At 40.5% G+C, this 19,800-nt stretch overlaps 1 protein-coding gene across 1 annotated transcript in view; it reads left to right on the top strand.

Moving 5' to 3' along the window:
* me1 (malic enzyme 1, NADP(+)-dependent, cytosolic) overlaps positions 1-19,800 on the top strand; it is a 61,250-nt gene that overhangs the window by 6,800 nt on the left and 34,650 nt on the right. The window lies entirely within an intron of this gene.

The raw sequence follows: 19,800 nt of genomic DNA, 5'->3' as shown, positions 1-19,800 counted from the left end.
TATTGTCTCAACAGGGGCACCGGATACCCAAGTGCCACTGGTCTTTCAGTGAATCAATGTTTAACTCAAACATTGAAAGAGTTGATGAATCCTTCTGAGGCTTGGACACTTTCCCAGGAACACTCAGGCACCTATAAGCGACCTGGAGTCAAATGAGGAGGATGAAAAGGCTACCTTAAAAGGATCAGCTGCATTTAAGGAGTGCTACATGGCTCTCAAGGCCGCCCTCCTTAAGTCAACAGTAGTTTGCTTTTCAAGGCTATTTGACTTACAAACTTGTCTGTACATTCACAAGTTACCAGTTTTTAATTAAATAACGGGCGTCCCGGCAGATGAGGGGTTAGCGCGTCGGCCTCATAGTTCTAGGGTCCTGGTTTCGAATCCAGATCGGTCCACCTGTGCGGAGTTTGCATGTTTTTCCCGGGCGTGTTTGGGTTTTCTCCGGGTCCTCCGGTTTCCTCCCAGATTCCAAAAACATGCGTGGTAGGCTGGTTAGACACTCTAAATTGGCCATAGGTACGAGTGTGGGGATGAATGCTTGTTTATCTCCTCGTGCCCTGCGATCGGCTGGCCACCAATTCAGGGTGTCCCCTATGTCATGCCCGAAAGTCATCTGGAATTGGCTCCAGCACCCCCCGCAACCTTTTTGAGGATGAAGCGGTTCAGAAAATAAATGAATGAATTAACAATTTTATAGATTATTATTTTATTTTTATATATATATATATATATATATATATATATATATATATATATATATATATATATATATATATATATATATATATATATATATATATAGTAAAAAAATAAGTGTGACTACATATGAGACTTTGAATGATAATACAAAGAAGACGCTTAATCAGTGTGAGCAAAGCCAAAAGGGCCATAGGCTAGTGAGAGTATAGATTTGAGTACATAGCAGGACCAATACATGATTTTATGAAGTTAAAATGGTGTTCAAACATTTATCCTCATTCTTCTGTTCAGATTCATGAAACCAAGACACCCAAATCCAGAAAGTTATAGATACTATGTATGATCTTAGCCACTTGATGGTGTAGTGGTTCACTCGCCTGCCTTTGGTGCGGCAGGCGCGGGCTCGATTTCCGCTGGTGGCGGTATGATTGTGAGTGTGTATGGTCGTTTGTCTCTCTGTGTGCCCTACTGCTGACTGGCGAGCAGTCTAGGGTGTAGCCTGCTTTTCGCCCGAACCCTTACGAGGATGTGCGATATGGAAGATGATGATGATGATGATGATATATAATTTTATAAAACCGAGTGGTTAGCGCGTTGGCCTTACAATTCTGGGTTCGAGGCTTCAATCACACGTTGCTCCTCACTTTCAGGGCTTTTGGGTTGGCCCGGTGGAAGAGTGGTTAGCGTGTCGGCCTCACATCCCCAAAACATGCAGGATAAGGTGGTTGAACACTAAATTGCCCCGAGGTATGATGGTGAGTGTCAATGGTTGTCTGTCTCCTTGTGCCCCGCGATTGGCTGGCCACCAATTTAGGGTGTCCCCCGCCTGGTGTCCATAGTGAGTGGGGAAAAATATGCTTGCCCAAATTTGGTGGATTTATTGTTAAGAAGAAAAAATCTTGAATCAACTGCTTTTTAGCAGTGTGCACACAAAAATTGTTTGGCTGATATTTAACCAGATGTTACTACTAAATGCTTCAAAGGCCCAAATATTTGATGTCCTTAAAGTGAGGGAACTTAACCGTGTTGGCCTTTGGACCAAGCTTTTTATGTCCAAAGTTACTCACGGTCCATTCAAATATCGTCACCTTCCTAAAACAATGGCCCGAGTCAGTCATTCTCAACACATGGTATGACATCAGCGCTACTTTGTATGGATCTGCACGCACATTAATAGCCATTCACTTCAGGACACAGTGTTATAAAAACAGATTTGTTCACATTGGCGTAACCAAAATCAATAATAAAAAAAGTTTGCAAGGCACAGGGAGACGGACAACCATGCACACTCACACCTATACCTAGGGGGAATTTAGAGTGTTCAACCAGCCTAGTCTGCATGTTTTTCGGTTGTGTGAGGAAACCAGAATACCTGGCAAAGACCCACGCAAGCCTGGGGAGGACATGCAAACTCCACACAGTAAGGACCGACCTGGGATCAAACTCTCAAACCCACAATTGGTGAGGCCAACATGCTAACCACTCGGCCGCCAGACCCCCTTGTTGTTTTTTACTTATTCCATTTATATTCTTTTATTTTTTTTTATCCCGTTATTTATCCATGCTGCTTTTTTGTTGAATGAATGCTGAGCACTTTTTATTTTAACACTTGATCCCGTAGCTGCCTGGGGGTCAAATGCATGCTCTGCTGTAATGCCATCACCCTGCCTTTTAAAGAAAACCATCTGCAGTTACAAATTAACCTCCTAAGACCCAGACTCTTGAAGGAATGCATTTTTATTTTCTCTTTGATATTTAGGCTAATTGGGACCTGATGAGTGTAAAAACAAAGAATTATCTTTTTACATGATGTAGTTTCTGAGAAAAATGTTGTCCACATCATAAGTGGACGCCAGGCCCTTGTTGTTTAAAATTTAACATTGTAGTCTTGTGACAACAAAAAATGTGATGTCCACACTTGTGGATGCCAGGTCCAAGGAAGTTAAGTAACCTTCCTCTTATTCCAAATTCACTTGTGACATCCGATTGTTGAATTCATTCCACCTTTTTTTCTGTTAAAAAACATCTATTTTTACAGACTAAATTCAGCAGTCTTAATTATTTATTTGTAATGTAAAAGACAACATTAAAATATTGGACTAAATAAAAACATCCAAGATCCAGGAACATAAACTTCAGTGAGAGCACAGTGATTTTTTGTTATCTGGTGGTCAAGACGGGAACTATGTTAGGAACCCTGTCAGTCGACGGATCATTTAACACATGGTCATTTGTCAAGTTCCGCCCTTAACATGTGTTTCATAAACTCTTGACTTAGGACCAATATATATTGCACTCTGGGTCTTTAGCCTACACTTTCTTTGAGGCACTCAGGTATCTGTAGGTCGATGTGTTGTTTTCATTTAACCACACTAATGATTGATGGCGGCTCTTGTGACACCCATGCTTGACAGTTTCCTGTGCTTAAAGGATGGTGGAATGAAAACAAATGCAAAAATTAGACACGGGTGGTAAAATTCAAGATATATAGTTGTCTACTGACAGTTTCGGATAACTGGCCTGTGATTCCCTGTCACGTTGCATTTTGTGAATGCCATTGGCAAACTTGCCACACCATAGTGTACGTATAAGCAGAGGAGAAAAGACAAACTTACAAAACAGCAACAAAGTTAGTCAATCAAGTATCTTGATTCAAAATCCAACTGCTGAAACGGAATATATTTGGAATGGTCCCAGAACTGAGAGGTGAGCGCGGGGTGCTCACAGATGGGGATGGTTATTAAGGCTCTGGTGGTTGGCCAGAAGACGTGGAATAGGGAATAGGCCTGAGTGAAGGGAAATAAAAGGCAACAAGTCATAGTTCTATTGGTATTGGTTAATACTGAAGTATTTATTCATTCTCACACTCTTGCTACTGTGACAACGAAATTTCCCGAATAAGGGATGAATAAAGTTATCCAATAAAGTTATCCAATCCAAAAAAAATCTACTCTGCCAGTATGTCAACAAACATGCAAAAGCAAAACATGGACAAAGGTCATCAGTGATACATTTTTTTGCATACTTAGTTAGGCGTGCAAGAGGAGATGCGCACGTTTAACGATGCTTTAAAACTAAAATGGAATATTTAATCTAAGATAACTGTGATAAATATGAAAACTCCAAACAGTAACTAAATAAAACAGTGACTGGTGCGAGGAAACATACATCATAAAATCATGCATAGTGCAGCAATAAAAAAAAAGCTTAATGATTTGGTGATTCTTAATGATCCCATTGACTTTGATTTGCTTTGTACTTTGTGCTTTTTGCTTTTGCTTTGTTGTTCTGCGGCCTTTGACTGTACTGTCTAACTTATAACTATGCCTTTTCTTGCTACTGTCACAATGAAATGTCCCGAATACGGGATGAATAAAGTTATCCAATCCAATCCAAGATGTTTTAAAAGCTGTCAAGGAAATAAAAAGGTATGACGAACAAATAAACACCATTGATGAAAGTTGCATTAACTTGACCCTGTAATCAGACAACACTGGCTAAAAGACTCCAAAAGGGCAGATAATTTAGATAACTGAAACTGATTCTGAGACTCCATTTGGTATGATAGAGATATGTTATCAGTAAGTTGATGACTGAAGGCAGCCATGCGCTCTAAAACACACACATTACTTTCTGTATGTCGAGGTAGCCCCAAGGAAAAAAAGAAAAATGAACACAGGACCACAGGAAAAATATAAGTACAGATATTGCTGAGGGGAACAAGAAAGGTCACTATTTGTTGTATTTGTTGGAACCAGTCCATCTGGATAGAGTTTCATGGTGGTTGTATGTTTGGCAGATCAAACACAAGCGATAGTAAGCATGAGCAAATGCACATGAATGTGCATCCTGGCGTGAATGAATGCATTGATTTTATTCCTCACTCCCGCATCCTCAGTTAGGCCCTTTTTTTTAAAACCGTGGTCACCGTCTGTCTGTCTGCTTTGCTGTCAGCACGATTGCATGAAAACTACCAGGCTGATTTAAATTAAGAAGGAGAGTAGCAGGGATGAAAGCGGAGGAGTTAAAAGAAAAGCAGGCTAAAAATTCATCTGACGGCAGTCTGGGTTTGACATTGGAAAACACATTATATTAAGTTATGATGAGCTAAGCTCAATGCCTCTTGCAAGTTTCACCCACTGTTGCAGTCCCAATCCAGTTATTCCTTTCACTCCTCACTTAACACTGAAATGCTTTTCTTTCTGTTCCCTTATAACAGGCCTCTTCATTTTCTATAATGTTTTTGATCATTATGGGGAAAATATCACATCTTCTAGGTTTAGGCCTGATGTAGACCGTGTGCGGTCGTTTGGTCGCCGGTCTTTTGGTTGCCGGACTTTTGGTCGCGGTCTTTTGGTCGCCTGGACCCAAACAACGGGTGACCAAAAGACCGGCGACCAAAAGACGGCGACAAAACAAGGTAAAACAACACGGTTTACGCATCAATAAAAGCCAACAATGGCCCTGAGCAGTTTCACTGAGCGGACGTGTGAGTGTATAAGAGTTTGTATGTGCATGAGTTGTCCCCTTAGGAAGGGACGTCAGTCAGGGTCTTAACAAGTTCTCCAACAAAACACAATAAAAGTACGGGAAATTTTGAGCTTTTCTTTAGTCTAATAATTAATAGGGCATTAAGTATGACTAAATAATAATTCGCAGTTTGTATTTAGGGAATTTGAGTAACAATTTAAATGGTAATGATCAATAACCTTCCGGGCGACCAAAAGACCGGCGACCAAACGACCGAGTACCGATGTAGACAACTGAAGAAACAAAAACACAGCGGCTTCTCCTTGATTTGTGATTGAGTTGATCTTGTTATAGATTATGTCGGTATTTGGGTTCAGACGTTTTTTGGGGGGTGGATGATGGAAATTCGGTATTTTATTGTATCACATTTTTACATTAACTATCTCCTTGTCCCATTTTTATCTCCACCTGGTCTCGTCAGTTTGGCTCCTTTACTATCAGCTTTTTCCTTTTTTGGGAGGTATTTGGTGTTTTATGTTCTCACCCACTTCTTTTTAGCCATTCCTGCCTGCTCTTTATGTCTACTGTCTGTACTTGGGTTGGGGAAACTATTCCACAAAAGGCCGCAGTGGGTGCAGGTTTTCATTCCATCCCATAAAGAGGACCACTTTTCACTAATCAGGTGTCCTACAAGTGTAGTCAGTGAATTGCAGTCTGGTGCTCCTTGTTTTCTGCAGATATGTAATTGGTTAAAGTGCCTTTGCTGGATCAGTCGCAACAAAAATCTGCACCCACAGCAGCCCTCGAGGACCGGTTAGCCCACCCCAGGTACACCTTGCCTCTTCTGCTCTCTTATTCATGTTAGTCAATGATTTCCCTCACCCTTTTCTGCTCATATATTGATTGTTAGTTTGATTTTACTGCACTGTTGTCTACCTTTTGTCTCCGTGAAACAGATTAAAAACAGGGTGTTCCAAAACTATTTAATAATACTTCTAAATTAAAAGAAGACATTGACTTTTTAACCCCCCGTAAAAATATTACAAGTTGTTTTCCATCTATACAAAATGTAGTTTTTCCGAAATACAACTCTACTTACAACGGATACAAAGGTAGTACCAGACATTACCAGGTGTATTTGATTTTTCCATGTTTTCCTCTGTTTATATCTGTCATCAATCAAATGTCTCAGATGCTCTTTAAAGACATTTTTTGAAACGTTCACTACATATATGAATATGAGAAATATTTTGCACAGCTTGGCCTTTATGAGACACACGTCTTGTGCCTTTCATAATCATTATATGCGACAGTATACCATTTACTTCTGCATAGTAGACTGAGGGTCGCCTCCTCATGTTGTAGAGTTTCACTCACCTGACAGGTTGAATACTTAAATATTCTCTTTAAACCCCTCCCAAAAAATAAATAAAAAGAGATTTTCATCGATGCTATATTGCTTGTTCTTCCTATTACCATTTTTTGTGGCAAATGGGGCCTGGTGGTTTTGTTTCTGCAAACAGCCACCCACAGAGCAGGGCCTAAAAGAACTGTAAATACAGGCCTTGTCAGTAGCCAGTTACTTGCAGCAAAATGCTGTGCTTGGCAGTCAGATGGAAGGACAGTATTATTGACTTTAATTAAAAAAGTGACCATAACCTCATCTCATGTCATTTGTCCCATTCTTTCTCTCCCTTGTGTCATTGTTTTTCCTGTCATTTATCTTCTTATTTAGATTTTATCCTCTAATCCCAACTCTTACAACTCTGGGATGAGTTTGTCATTCCTCTCGGGCAGCCACTCTCTTACCCCCACCAGCTGTTTTCACAGTGTCTAGACACACATGCCACTGCTGATAAAACAAGAAGACACTACAGTTTGTTTGTTTAAATGAAGTCATATCTCATCTGGTGTCATTTCTATCTTGGGGAGTCGTTTTTGCCTAGTGGATTTGGATATATAAACACAACATAGCGCTGGGCGTATATGCACTATTCACAAAAGAGAAAAAGTGTGTGTTTGTAAACACTGATGTGGGATCATGACGGAAAGTCTAATGTGACTCACACTTTCCGGCAGCTGTTGGCCATCACCACCTCCCAGTGTGGGGCAGCTTTTGCCGTGCATTCATCTAGGATTACCTTTCATAGCGAGATTGTAGTTCTGCCAACTCACGATATGTAATTGCCTCCCATAGGAACTTTTCTGTCCAAAACGGCTTAGCAAACACATCTGGGGCACGTATATGAAGCAAACGGCGAGACAGAATAACCTGCAAGAAAGACTGGGTTTATTACACCCATCAGTGGGAATAACTGAGGTGCAACACTGGTCTGGCTTGCTCAAAGTTCATGGGAAGTTGACGTGGCGGTGTTATAGGGTTATGAAAGATAGTGCTTGTGGAGGTTTTTATGGGAAAACCTAGTGCTCGACTTTGCCTGTTTTGTCAGCTGCAGTAGTTTTGCTGACAGAGGAATCCTGACATCATCATTTGAACCGAATCCAGATTCACAAGCTGAGAGTGTGCTCTCATTGTCTATTTGAATGTCATTCAATATTGGGCTGTCATTGAGCAAGTTTTCAAAATCAACATTTTTATTGGAAGCTACAGTTTCAATGAAAGAGAAAGAAATATACATGAGATGTCATTGAAATCCTAAAATGTATTTTCCATTTTTTTTTCAATTAAAAAAAAGAAAAGTTTTATAAGTGGGTGTGAGGTTCTGTTGGGTGGAACATGTTAAAGTACTGTCTCCTGAAATCAATCTTTATTATAACTGAAGGTGAAAACAGAAATGACATAGCCTTAGATGTACCACAACCATTTCCTTTTCTTACCAACAGATGCTCTTTCAATTAATATCCCAAGCAATTTTCAGATGCCATTTTGGCCAAGAAGAAAAAATACTTCCAGATGATAAAGATCCTGGTGACATTGAATAAAAATTCTAATTCTTTGTTAATTTTCATGACATTGAAGTTGGATATTTTCTAAATCTTGATCCGCACAGGCTGATTTTAAGTTTTTCTGAACTATAATTGTTAAAAATTGTCAGGAGTGGCCTGTTTTGTCCCTCCTGACGTGCCGTCAGGGAAGCAGCTGCAGTCAATCTGCTGATTGCTTCCTGGTTTTGTTATTTAAGGAGCAATGAGTCAGAGGACCATTGCCGGATCGTCTCTTTTGTTTGTACGTACGCGTAGCATGCTGCCGTTTTGTTTCCAGGCCATTGTGGATTTGTAGACCCCTGTTGATTTATTAAAGAATGTCGTTTGAAGCCAACTGGCTCGAGTCAACTCACGTCTCCCGCGCATGGGTCCCCATATATTCCCGATCGCGCCGCGACGACGCAGCGACGCAGCGACGACGCAGCGACGCAGCGACGCAGCGAGGTCATAACAAAAATAAAAAGATTTTGATAGAGTAACTTAATTAATGTTTGACATAAATAGGTAAGTATATAATACACAGTTTCATAATAATTGTATCAATGCAATTTGGGACATCTTTTTCACGAGTTATTGAGCATAAAGGCAGGACACTTGAAGGAGGAATAGGGGTGGCTTTTATAAATAATCAAACATGATTGAGTATATTGGATAGATCTCTGTTCCACTAAACTGGCCCAAATTTCACACCTGAGACAAGAGTTGCATTATTGCAATACACAGTACAAACACAACCTGTACTGTAGATAGAGAAGTCAACGTGCACTTGGTGACTTCTCGTCCGTTGGAGGTTCCGCTCAAACAAATGTGGTGACGCCATCAGCATTTGGCAGTTTAGGCTTTGCTGTTTTTGGAAGCATTATTCCTACGTCCATTACACCTTGGCAATAGAGCAGCATTGCTAAATTAGTAGCTGGCATGTTGTTGTTTTTTACCCAACCCATAGTTGAGTTTCAAAGGTTTTCACAGGCACCCACTTGTATTACATTAGCCATGGTAAATTCATACCTGTCAACCTTGGCGAAATGCTCCCCCTCATGATTGCAATGTCATTTATTAAGCGATAAAAAAACGTACAAATGCAACGCAGCACATATTTACTCAGATAGGGCGCACTTAAACGTCTAAAATTTTCTCCAAAGTGGACGGGGTGCCCAATCAGTATGCACTAAATTCAAGATTCTGTAGATGTCGCTGTGTGATGCTGACAGCTTGACTGTATGGGTACATTGCTTTCTGAGGGGCGCTATATTTATACAGTGAAAAGGCGGACGTGTGAAAGCGTGTGGGCATATCATGCTTAAAGCAATATTAGCAATCGACTGTGACGTTTTTGTCTGCTACCAGTGACCGAGATGATCCAGATTATAGCTCAATTGGGTAAAATGAGATCGGTTTTACAAAAAACGTACTTAAAAAAAACCCATACAGAAGTTGTTATATGGCGTACACAAATTGGACTGATCAAAAAAGTACTACAAGGACGGTCAAATTCTTCCCCCAAAACCTTACTGGAGTTGCCTTCAGTTTAAAATGTGCAACTTTTATTAGCAGTTCAACTACAATTTTTCATCAATTCATCTCAGTAAGTTGAAATGTACTATGTGGATTAATGTCGACTTCACCTGAATTTGTTATAATGATGATAAAATGTCAAATGGTGACAGATGAGAGGAGAGTGGGGATAAAAGGGCTATGGCCATGCATTACGTTCAGAAAAAGAGGGTAAACAAAAAGGCCATCCCATATTTCTGGCTGAGTCTTTTGTGAAAAGAAAGCAATCCCTCTCCCAGTTTGACCAGAAAAGTGCATTGTAGTGATCGATGTCAGGGTATAAATCACTCACCCCGTTGAATAGCTGATGGACTTTGGTTTCTGTTTCAGAATGGGCACTATGGTTGGAAGAGCCCTAAAATAGAGCGATGCCAGCATTTTTGGATGAGACAAAGTTGTTTGTCTTTGAGTGCACGAGCAATTTCAGTTGAAAAAACACAAAATAAAAAGGTCATGTGGTAATTACCACCAATATTTATATTGGATGCAGGACTTTTGCTTTTTATCCCCAAAATATCACATTTACTTTTTTATGTTTATGTCCCCAGTGTTTGTTTGTTTGCAATTCTGGCGGAGAAAATCCCCCAATCAGAATTCACTTCGAGTGTTTAAAAGGGTGATTGTTTTCTATTATAATATTGCGATTTTCATCTTGTCCCATAGATTAGCAACAGATTTATTTTTCCCTTATTCATAGGGGCTTAAGATCGTCCATGCATGGGTTTCGAGCAATAACCAAAAATCTAATTAAAGGCAGTTTGGATTAAAGGAAACAACATTTACTACTATGTTATTGGTGCTTTTTGTCTATTTAAGTATTTATGTACTCAAATGTATACTCTCACTAGCCTATGGCCCTTTTAGCTTTGCTCACACTGATTAAGCGTCTTCTTTGTATTGTCATTCAAAGTCTCGTATATAGTCCCACTTATTTTTTTACTTCCTTACTTGGTCCCTGTTTGCTTTTCAAAACAGGTGTTCCTTTGTTCTGCAAGTTGCCGTGACCGGACGTTTCGTCGAAAGACGTTTGGTCCCCGGACGTTTGGTCTCCGGACGTTTGGTCTCCGGACGTTTGGTCGACCGGACGTTTGATTGAACGGACGGGCCGTCGACCAGACGTTTGGTCGACCGGACGTTTGATTGAACGGACGGGCCGTCGACCGGACGTTTGGTCGCCGGGTTCGCTCGCTGTCAAATAATGAGAGAGAGAGAGACAGTTTTTACTGTTGAAAGCGAGCAACCAGGTAATCTCTTGCTCTCAAAATTATAATCATGAGAGAGAGAGGGGGAGAGAGAGAGGGAGAGAGGGAGAGAGGGAGAGAGAGAGAGAGAGAGAGGGAGAGAGAGAGGGAGGGAGGGAGGGAGGGAGGGAGGGAGGGAGGGTAGGAGGTTAGGGAGGGAGGGAGAGAGGGAGAGAGGGAGAGAGGGAGAGAGGGAGTCCGTTCTACCAAACGTCCGGTCGACGCCCCGTCCGTTCTACCAAACGTCCGGTCGACCAAACGTCTGAGTGCTGCAAGTTGCAATAGACATTCCAAAGTTTGACTTAGGGCTGTTATCATACAGTTGTTTTCGGGCCCCTGAGTGGGGTGAAGGTTTCATTGCCAAGACTAGCTGACCATAGGAAACAACTCAATAATTGGAAGCTTCTTTTAAACTGAAATACGCCCACTAATATTCAAATTAACGCCACCTTTTGACTGCTGGAAAGAGGATATAAGATGGGGTTAGAAGTGTGTGCTTCTCACGATAAAGCCCCCTGATTTGTGAGTATGCACCATGAGTCTCATTCGCATGTGGCGCTGTAGGAGCGAGGTCAAGAGACAATGCCAGCAGTCCATTCATAGAACATTTATATTTGTCAACAGGTTGTTATTACAAAAATGGTTGAGGAACGATACTACCCTCATGGCTGCAATGAAGTTCATGGTCAGGTAAATTCCACCTCAGCAACCAGATGATTTTTATGACAATAGTTTGTGAGAATATTTTTGTGACAGCGTGACTATTTTGATAAGGAACTTTCTCCCTTGGATGAAGTTAAGCAAACAGTGGCATAGAGGAATTTACAGTAACTCTTCCCAGACTGTAGCTGTAAGGAAGGGAGTGTCCTGCTGTTTGGCCTCTGTACGGTTTTGAGAAATGGGAATGAAAAGGTTGAAGTAGCACAATGTTTATGTTTTTCAATGTTTACCCTCAAAAGTTGCAGCAGACCCACCATTTCAAACCATCTGGATACTGAAAAGGAATTTTATCACTTTCAAAGGATTTCGACTTTGATCTCTCATGTTTGACCATTTGGTCAACTAATAAGCTGTTTCCTTTGGGATGAATATATGTTTGGGTTGGGCATGCAAATTAGTCTTAAATGGAATAAACTGAATTATTTTGGCTTTGGTTTATGGAACATGATGCTGCGGGCATCGCTTGTGTTGGCACATGTGGTCTTTTTAGATGTGGTCTGTAACATGTGGAAGCTTTGGGGTCTATTTGGCCCCACCCAGTATACAAAGATCAAGTAAATGAGTGTGGTAGCAGTCAAGCGTCAGGCAATCTGTGTTCAAACAAGCATGGCAGTAGTCATTATACCGCACATTTTGTGAACTCTTTTCTATGACTGTGAATCATACAAAAAGGAGAATGTTGGTCTTTGTTGAACTCTAAATTGATTGTCATTAAGATCTTAAATGTTCACTCTGGCTTTCACATTTGTGGACAAATTTAAATTATTATTCCCACTAATATCCCTCAGAGTCTTGAATTTGGCTCCCGCTGACAGACTCAAAACTTGCCACCGAGAAAAACTGATGGAAAGTTCAATAAGTAGACGTGGCAAGAAAATATGTATTTTTTTTCACAAGAGGGAATGAATACTTTTTTCACTTGGCAATATTATATATAACAAAACAATAGAAACACTGAATAACTACATGCAATGTGTACCTTCCAACTGATCCCTTCATCATCTTTCACAGTGTTAGTATTAAAAGCCTTTTTACGCTAACACAAACAACACTCAATACATTAACAACATATTCATGAATCCATTCATTTTGTAGCATAAAGGAGGTTTGCCATGCGTTCTGGCCTGCGCAGTGCGTCCAAAGTGAATTTGCATGGAGGGGTGGGTCCCAAAATAAAAACATGTTCTATTCCAAGAGCAGCGATCATCTGACATTAGAAAGTGACTCCAATAGTCTACTAATAGGCTACTTTCCCTAGATGACACTTGGAGGTCACGCTGCAATCTCAGGTCAGTGTGTATGGGCATAAGGGGGTGATCGTAAGGCATTCATGCTGACGAAATCTCTCGCTGTTTACATAAATGCTGTTATGGCAACACTTCCAAATGTTGTCATGCTGGCAAGTGGATGCTTGTGGGGTGTTGTGGTAGAGGAATCTTTAGGCTTTGATTTGTATTCACTCTTTTTGGTATACAGTTGTAAAACACTAAAGTTTAAAGAACTAAGATTCAAGTAGGAAGCGAGAATATATTTTAAAGGGAAATACTTTTTTTAGACTGAGTATCTAAAAAATAAAATGATTAGCAGTACACTGCAGGGAAAAAGCTTTTTGCAAAGCTGAAGTTAGAGAGAAAAGTCTTACCTGGCATCATTGGTTTCACACATCCAACTTGGCCTCTCAGTTGATCCTTTTTCACAAAGCTTTTCATAAAGTTTTTGCCAGCACATTTTCTTTTTTTCCCTGTGGAAATACAACTTTTCAGGATATAAGTTTAGGGCCAAGCCCTTACTATGATTGGTATCATTCAATTTCACCAGGCCTTCAGCAAAAACTATTTTATGGCTATAAAACCTCTACTGCAGCTACAACTGCGACACATAAAAAATAATTAATAATAACCTCATACAATTAAAATATTATTTAGGAATATAGCCATATTTTACTCACCAAAAATCCTTTTTAACTGTACACAATATCCATCCTCCTTTCTTTCTTCCTTCTTTTCTATCGCCATCGAAGCTAATGCTGAAAGTCGAGCCTGTCCTGTCGTATTTCTGTCATACGTTTTTATTAAATTTAGTGCTGAAAATGTTTGTTCCCGGTTGTGACAGGCTTGCTTGCTTTGGAGTTGTACGACCTTTCTTAATGATGTCCAGCCTTTTTTTCTTGAAAAGTCCGTCTTGAAAATGGCTTTACTTCAACACAAGAATAAATTTGCTTGTGCAGTTCGCTCCAGATACAGTTTGGTAGCTCTGGCTAGCCCACTCTTTCACTAGCCAATCATAGTTGGTGAAAGCGATGACGTATCCCTACGCCTGCGAGAAGGCAATGACGTATCGCTACGCCTGCGAGAAGGCATTGTGGTGTTGCTAACTCGAAATCTGATTGGTTAAAGCAACAGTCTTATCGACGCTTGTTTAATGCAGCAGAGCCTGCAGAACTGATTGTGAAGGCCTTGAGGCAGATTTCTGACCCTAGCAACCCTTAATGGCTGAAATGTGATTGGTTAAATGCTTCAATATGAAAACACACATCTGGAAGCAGTGCAACCAGGGGGAAAAGCAATGTAAGGAAGGTAACAGACAATTTCGAATTATTTAATAAGTACTCCTGGACAAAATACAATTAACATCAGTCTGTGATTCAGATATTTCTTAGGCCAGCGGAGTTAAGACCGTGAAGGCCCTGACGGCACACCACTTAGTAAGCCCCCATCCAGTCTGTTTTCCATATCTCCTCCTCCTCTAGCACACCAATCACATCAAATGATCAACTCATCAGGAAGCTGTCCAGAAGCTTGATACTGATCCAGATTATTTGATTCAGGTGCGTTGGTGGAGGGAGATATGGAAAACAGACCGGATTTGGCCACCCATGCACTAGATTATATTCCGTCAGATGGATTGTTTGGGTTTTAGATTGTACCGACCAGCCTATATATCAAAGTGTTACCATCTTTGAAATGGACTGTTAAATTGGTTGGAAATTCTTTCACACAGAAAGACCCAATATGTACATCGTGAGAACATTGTTGCATCTGGCACTTTTTTCTTTCTCACCCACCTCTCTCTACTGGATTTAGATCCACTTTTCAGAAGTGACCATCTGTTGTAGCCACATGTTTTGAGGACCTCCCTCATGTGTTTATGCTCTTTCATTTTGCCCTGTGGGCTGGTTGGCACATTACCAGCTCAGTGTTGTAGAGCTCTGATAACGCCCAGTTTATGTTCCAGTGGGTGCTGTAAGTCAAAGAGTAAGTATTGCTCAGGGTCTGTGGGTTTTGCAAACTCCAAGATGAAGGCCCCTGTCATCTTCAATGTGGACATCATAGTCCACAATTGCCTTTTTTAATTTATCATTTGCTTGTAACATTCCCACATGATCTGCATGTTCAGAGATAGCAATGAGCTCTGCAAGAATTGCATTGTGGGCCAGTTAATGTCTCAAATGAAGCAAGCAAGTCCTATGTGAAGTGTTTTTTGGGAAAACATTTTATGTGAACATCTGGCTCTGTGAAAAAATGCAAAACCTTTTATGATAATTGTTCAACTCTGGATCTGCGAATTTGATGTTTCTTAAGTACAGACTGCATTATAAAACATTTCAGCGACCTTTGTGTTTACGAACTCATACTCATGTCCAAAAGCAATACCTTGCTCTTGTTATTATAAAAATATATTTTTATTTAATGATGCAATGAGATAAACGTGCCCCATGCTGTTTTTCAGACCAGAAAAACATTCTTTAATCAGTTTTTAGGATTTTTGTGGGGTATTTAGCTAGTTAATATTAACGTTTTTGTACTTCTTTTTAGTTAATTATTATTATGATCTACTTCATCTGGATTTTGAACCAATAGTTCAACACTATGATTCACTATAGTACCACTTCTCTTCACAAAGGTTGTGGGGGTGCTGAAGTCGATCCAGATGTCTATAGGCAGAAAGCAGGGTACATCCTGAACTGGTTGCCAGATAATCGCAGGGAACATATACACGAACAAACATTCACCCTCAATTTCAATTCTAGAATCCATTTTTAAAGGTCAATCAATTTACCAAGCATATTTTGTGTATGTAGAAGGAGTACCTGGAGAAAACCTACCCAGGCATAATATAAAATAACAAAGAAACTAACTGAACGAGGAAGCAAGCAGACGGGGAGATGCACACCTACAAAAGGCAACATAACAACGGACAGAAAATAATCGCACGGCCGACAGACCAAGCACGGGGTTTAAATACAAAGACAGGCGTTGATAAAAATCGCGAACACCTCGGTCAAACCAGGACCCACAGACCCTGAAAAGATAAAGCAGGCAGTGGCGGGCGGTGCATTTTCTGGTAGCGCCTTCAACGTATCAATCCAACCCTCAGAAACTATTTTATGGCCATAAAACACATAAAAAATAATCAATAAATTAATGCACAAAAATGGGGTAAAATCCACTTCCTAGCAGCATTTCATGATTAAATACAAATACTGGAGCTTTTCAGGCATTAAAACCAGGCCAGGGGGTGATTTTCCCGGGAAAAGACAGCGATGAACGTCAATGGCGTACGGGCAAACATTGCCCGAAAATGGGGTAAAATCCAGCCGAAAACAGCATTTATTGATTAAATACAAATACTGGAGCTTTTTAGACATCAGAACCGGGCCCGGAGTATCATTTCCCCGGTAAAAAGACAGCGACGAACGTCGATACGTCCATACGTGAAATGACAAAAAATGCACTAAAATTAGGTAAAATCCACTTCCTAGCATCATTTATTGATTGAATACAAATACTGGAGCTTTTGAGACATTACAACCAGGCCAGGGGGGTGATTTTTCCCGGGAAAAGACAGCGATGGACGTCAATGGTGAAACGCCAAAAATTAAACTGGGGTAAAATCCACTTCCTAGCAGCATTTTGTGATTAAATACAAACACTGGAGCTTAAATACAAACACTGGAGCTTTTCAGATACCAGAACTTCGCCCACAATTGAAATATTATTTGGGACTATAGCCATATTTTACTCACCAAAAATCCTTTTTACACAATATCCATCCTCCTTTCTTTCTTCCTTCTTTCCTATCGCCATCGAAGCTAATGATGAAAGTCGAGCCTGTCCTGTCATATTTCCGGCATAGTCTGTTTTGAAAATAGCATTAACTCAACACAACAATATACTATTTGCTTGTGGAGCTAAGTTAGCGCGCTGAAAGTGCCCCACACACCATTTTCCCGGCTGTAACAGGCTTGCTAGCTTCGGAGTTGACCGCCCTTTCTTAATGATGTCCATTTTTTTCTGGAAAAGTCTGTCTGGAAAATAGCTTTGTGAGCAAACCGAATCAATTTGTTTTTGCTTCTGTCGGCCATAGTGGGTGGAGTTTGCGATCTCGGCTGCCTCGGGTACTGCTTTGGCCCGCCTACTAGCCAATCATAGTTTGTGAAAGCAATGACATGTCCCAGCCAGCAAAATGCTAACGCCTATGAAAAATCATTGTGGGGTTGCCAACTCGAAATCTGATTGGTTAAAAGCAACAGTCTAGTTTAATGCAGCAGAGCCTGCAAGAACTGATTGTGAAGGCTTTGAGGCAGATCTGATCTGGCAACAAATAATGGCTGAAATGTGATTGGTTAAATGCTTCAATATGAAAACACACATCTGGAAGCAGTGCAACCAGGGGGAAAAGCAATGAAAGGAAGCTAACAGACCATTTGGAATAATAAGTATTGAAGGACAAAATATAATATGATTCGGATATTTCTTAGGCCAGCAGAGAAGGCCTTGAAGGCCCTGACGGCCCGCCACTGAAAGCAGGTGACACTCATGAACAATCACGTGGACAGGACACCCAACCAACCAAACCCCAACAAAACAGGACATTCATAAATACCCAGTGCAAATCTTTCCTTCTATAAAAAAAGTCGTGGTTCATAGATTGATCAGTCAGCTAATTCTTTCTGATTCTGATGCTGGGAGAAATGATTTTTTTTAAAACTTTTGGTCTTGATCTAGTACTCTAGCGCAATGTGTCTTTCAAAATCCGCAGTTGTTGTCTCCTTTAGGAGGAGTAAGGCTGGACAATCAATGTTTCTTTTATCCAGAATTTCTGGGTGGAGGTTATGTTCATGTTGAGCTTTGGCTGTTTGATGGTGTAATGTAGCGGTTAGTCTGCATCTCTAATTAGCATTCATGCCACTTTGTACATCATGAAATAACTACTCTTGAAATGTAAATCTCAGATGACTTATGAATAAATACAGTCTCCCAGAAAGAAAATCTATATATATATATATATATATATATATATATATATATATATATATATATATATATATATATTGTCGCTCACTTACATGAATGAAATGTTCAGTCTGTTGGTATACACTCCCTTCCTTAGTTGGGCAGGTAGAACTCACAAAATGGGAGCGTTTTATTTTACTGGAAAAGTGGGATTTGTTTGTTTAAATGTCAATGGACTTCAACAATTGAAAATGAATGACGAACTCCACTTCTCACTCAAAATGTCCTTTAACGTTACTGTCTTTAAATCGCGTCTTCTTCCCATCTCCAAAAAGACCGAAGAGTTCTGACAAATACTGAATCACTCACTTTGCCACATCATGTGGGTGAATCTGTATAATTTGGATTTGTCAGAGTCCAGTTCTACTTGCAACTGACAAAGCGATTTTGTTATTTTGCTGGTATGCCACGTGTGGTGCCGAACAGATGGTAAACTAATACAGGGCACTATAAGAGAACAAAAAAATCAGTCTACCATGCATGTCTTTGGAATGTGGGAGGAAACCGGAGTACCTGGAGAAAACCCACGTAGGCCCGGGGAGAACATGGAAACTCCATACAGGTGGACCAACCTGGATTTAAATCCGGGTCTCCCACTGTGAGGCCAACGCGCTAACTCACATGTGTCAAACCGATTCCGCCGAGGGCCGCAGTGGGTCCTGGTCTTTGTTCCAACCATATCCAGTGCCGACATTTTAACCAATCAGGTGTCTTCTAAAATAAGTAGCACCGGACTTTAATTAACTGATTACACTTGCAAAAGGTATCCTCTTGTTGAGTTGGAATGAAAACCTGCACCCACTGCGGCCCTTTTAGGACCGTGTGACACCCATGCGCTAACTACTCAGCCGCCAGGCCGCCCTCTTTACGTATGTTCAAAATGAAAAGAAATCTCACACTGACAAAGATATTTTCCACAAAAGTTAAGACGGTTGGCACGACGACCATACGATCTGACTTTCCAAGCATTCTAAATTGAATTTAAACCAACTTGCTGGCTACATTCTGTAGCGACAGTTGATAGTGTGTTTTTCCATTGGTTCTATAAACTCACCAATCGGAATCATGATGCCCAGATGGCGACTGAGTGGTTAAAGGGTGAGTGCTTTTGGGAGCCACTGTTTGTTTGACCTTGGGGTGTTCCTGTGTAAAATGGTGTGAGGCATACTTGGACATGTAGCAGTGGTGGTCTTGGAGGTCTGTGGCCTGGTAGGTTGACTGAGCCATCTTGGTTCTTGTGATTCCTCACGGAAGAAAATCTTTTTGCTACTGGGAGGTAAAATTCATCAATGCATCACCAACCATTGTGACGCAATCCTCACCCACATCCGACTGCTGTGTCAGCATATTTGCCCAATATAACCACTATATGTTTAATTATTGGTCTCTTGGTTATGAAAGGAGCAATACCTATGAACTATAGATGTGTAAGTAAGAAATTGTGTGATTTTTTTTCAACTTACACGCTGGATACAAATGAACTACAGACATATATAGATATACATGTAATAATATTAAAAGCACACACTAGCACATGTACTCATGGTTTAAGCACAAGTGCAATTATTCCGTATTGCATTAAAGTTATCTTTACGCACTTGGAGTGCTGAAACATGAGCCGTGGATAACGTTTCGACTACCTGGATGTCAGTGAATCGAACCTTATCGCTCTGTCCCTGTTACATCGCTAGATTTCCGATTGACATTTTTCTCCCCTTTCCCTCCTAATAAACAAAATATGGTGCCTGTCGACATACTCGCTGTTGCTGATGCTATAAAGATTTTTGTGTTAAACATCTCAGTTATTTTGCCACTTTTCAGCTGCGAGTCACGCAGCTTCTCTGTACTGACTTTTCCACTCAATTTATTTTTTG

This window comes from Stigmatopora argus, chromosome 4 (assembly GCF_051989625.1).
Source record: "Stigmatopora argus isolate UIUO_Sarg chromosome 4, RoL_Sarg_1.0, whole genome shotgun sequence".
NCBI lineage: Eukaryota > Metazoa > Chordata > Actinopteri > Syngnathiformes > Syngnathidae > Stigmatopora > Stigmatopora argus.
This window is presented reverse-complemented; position numbering and strand designations above follow the sequence as displayed.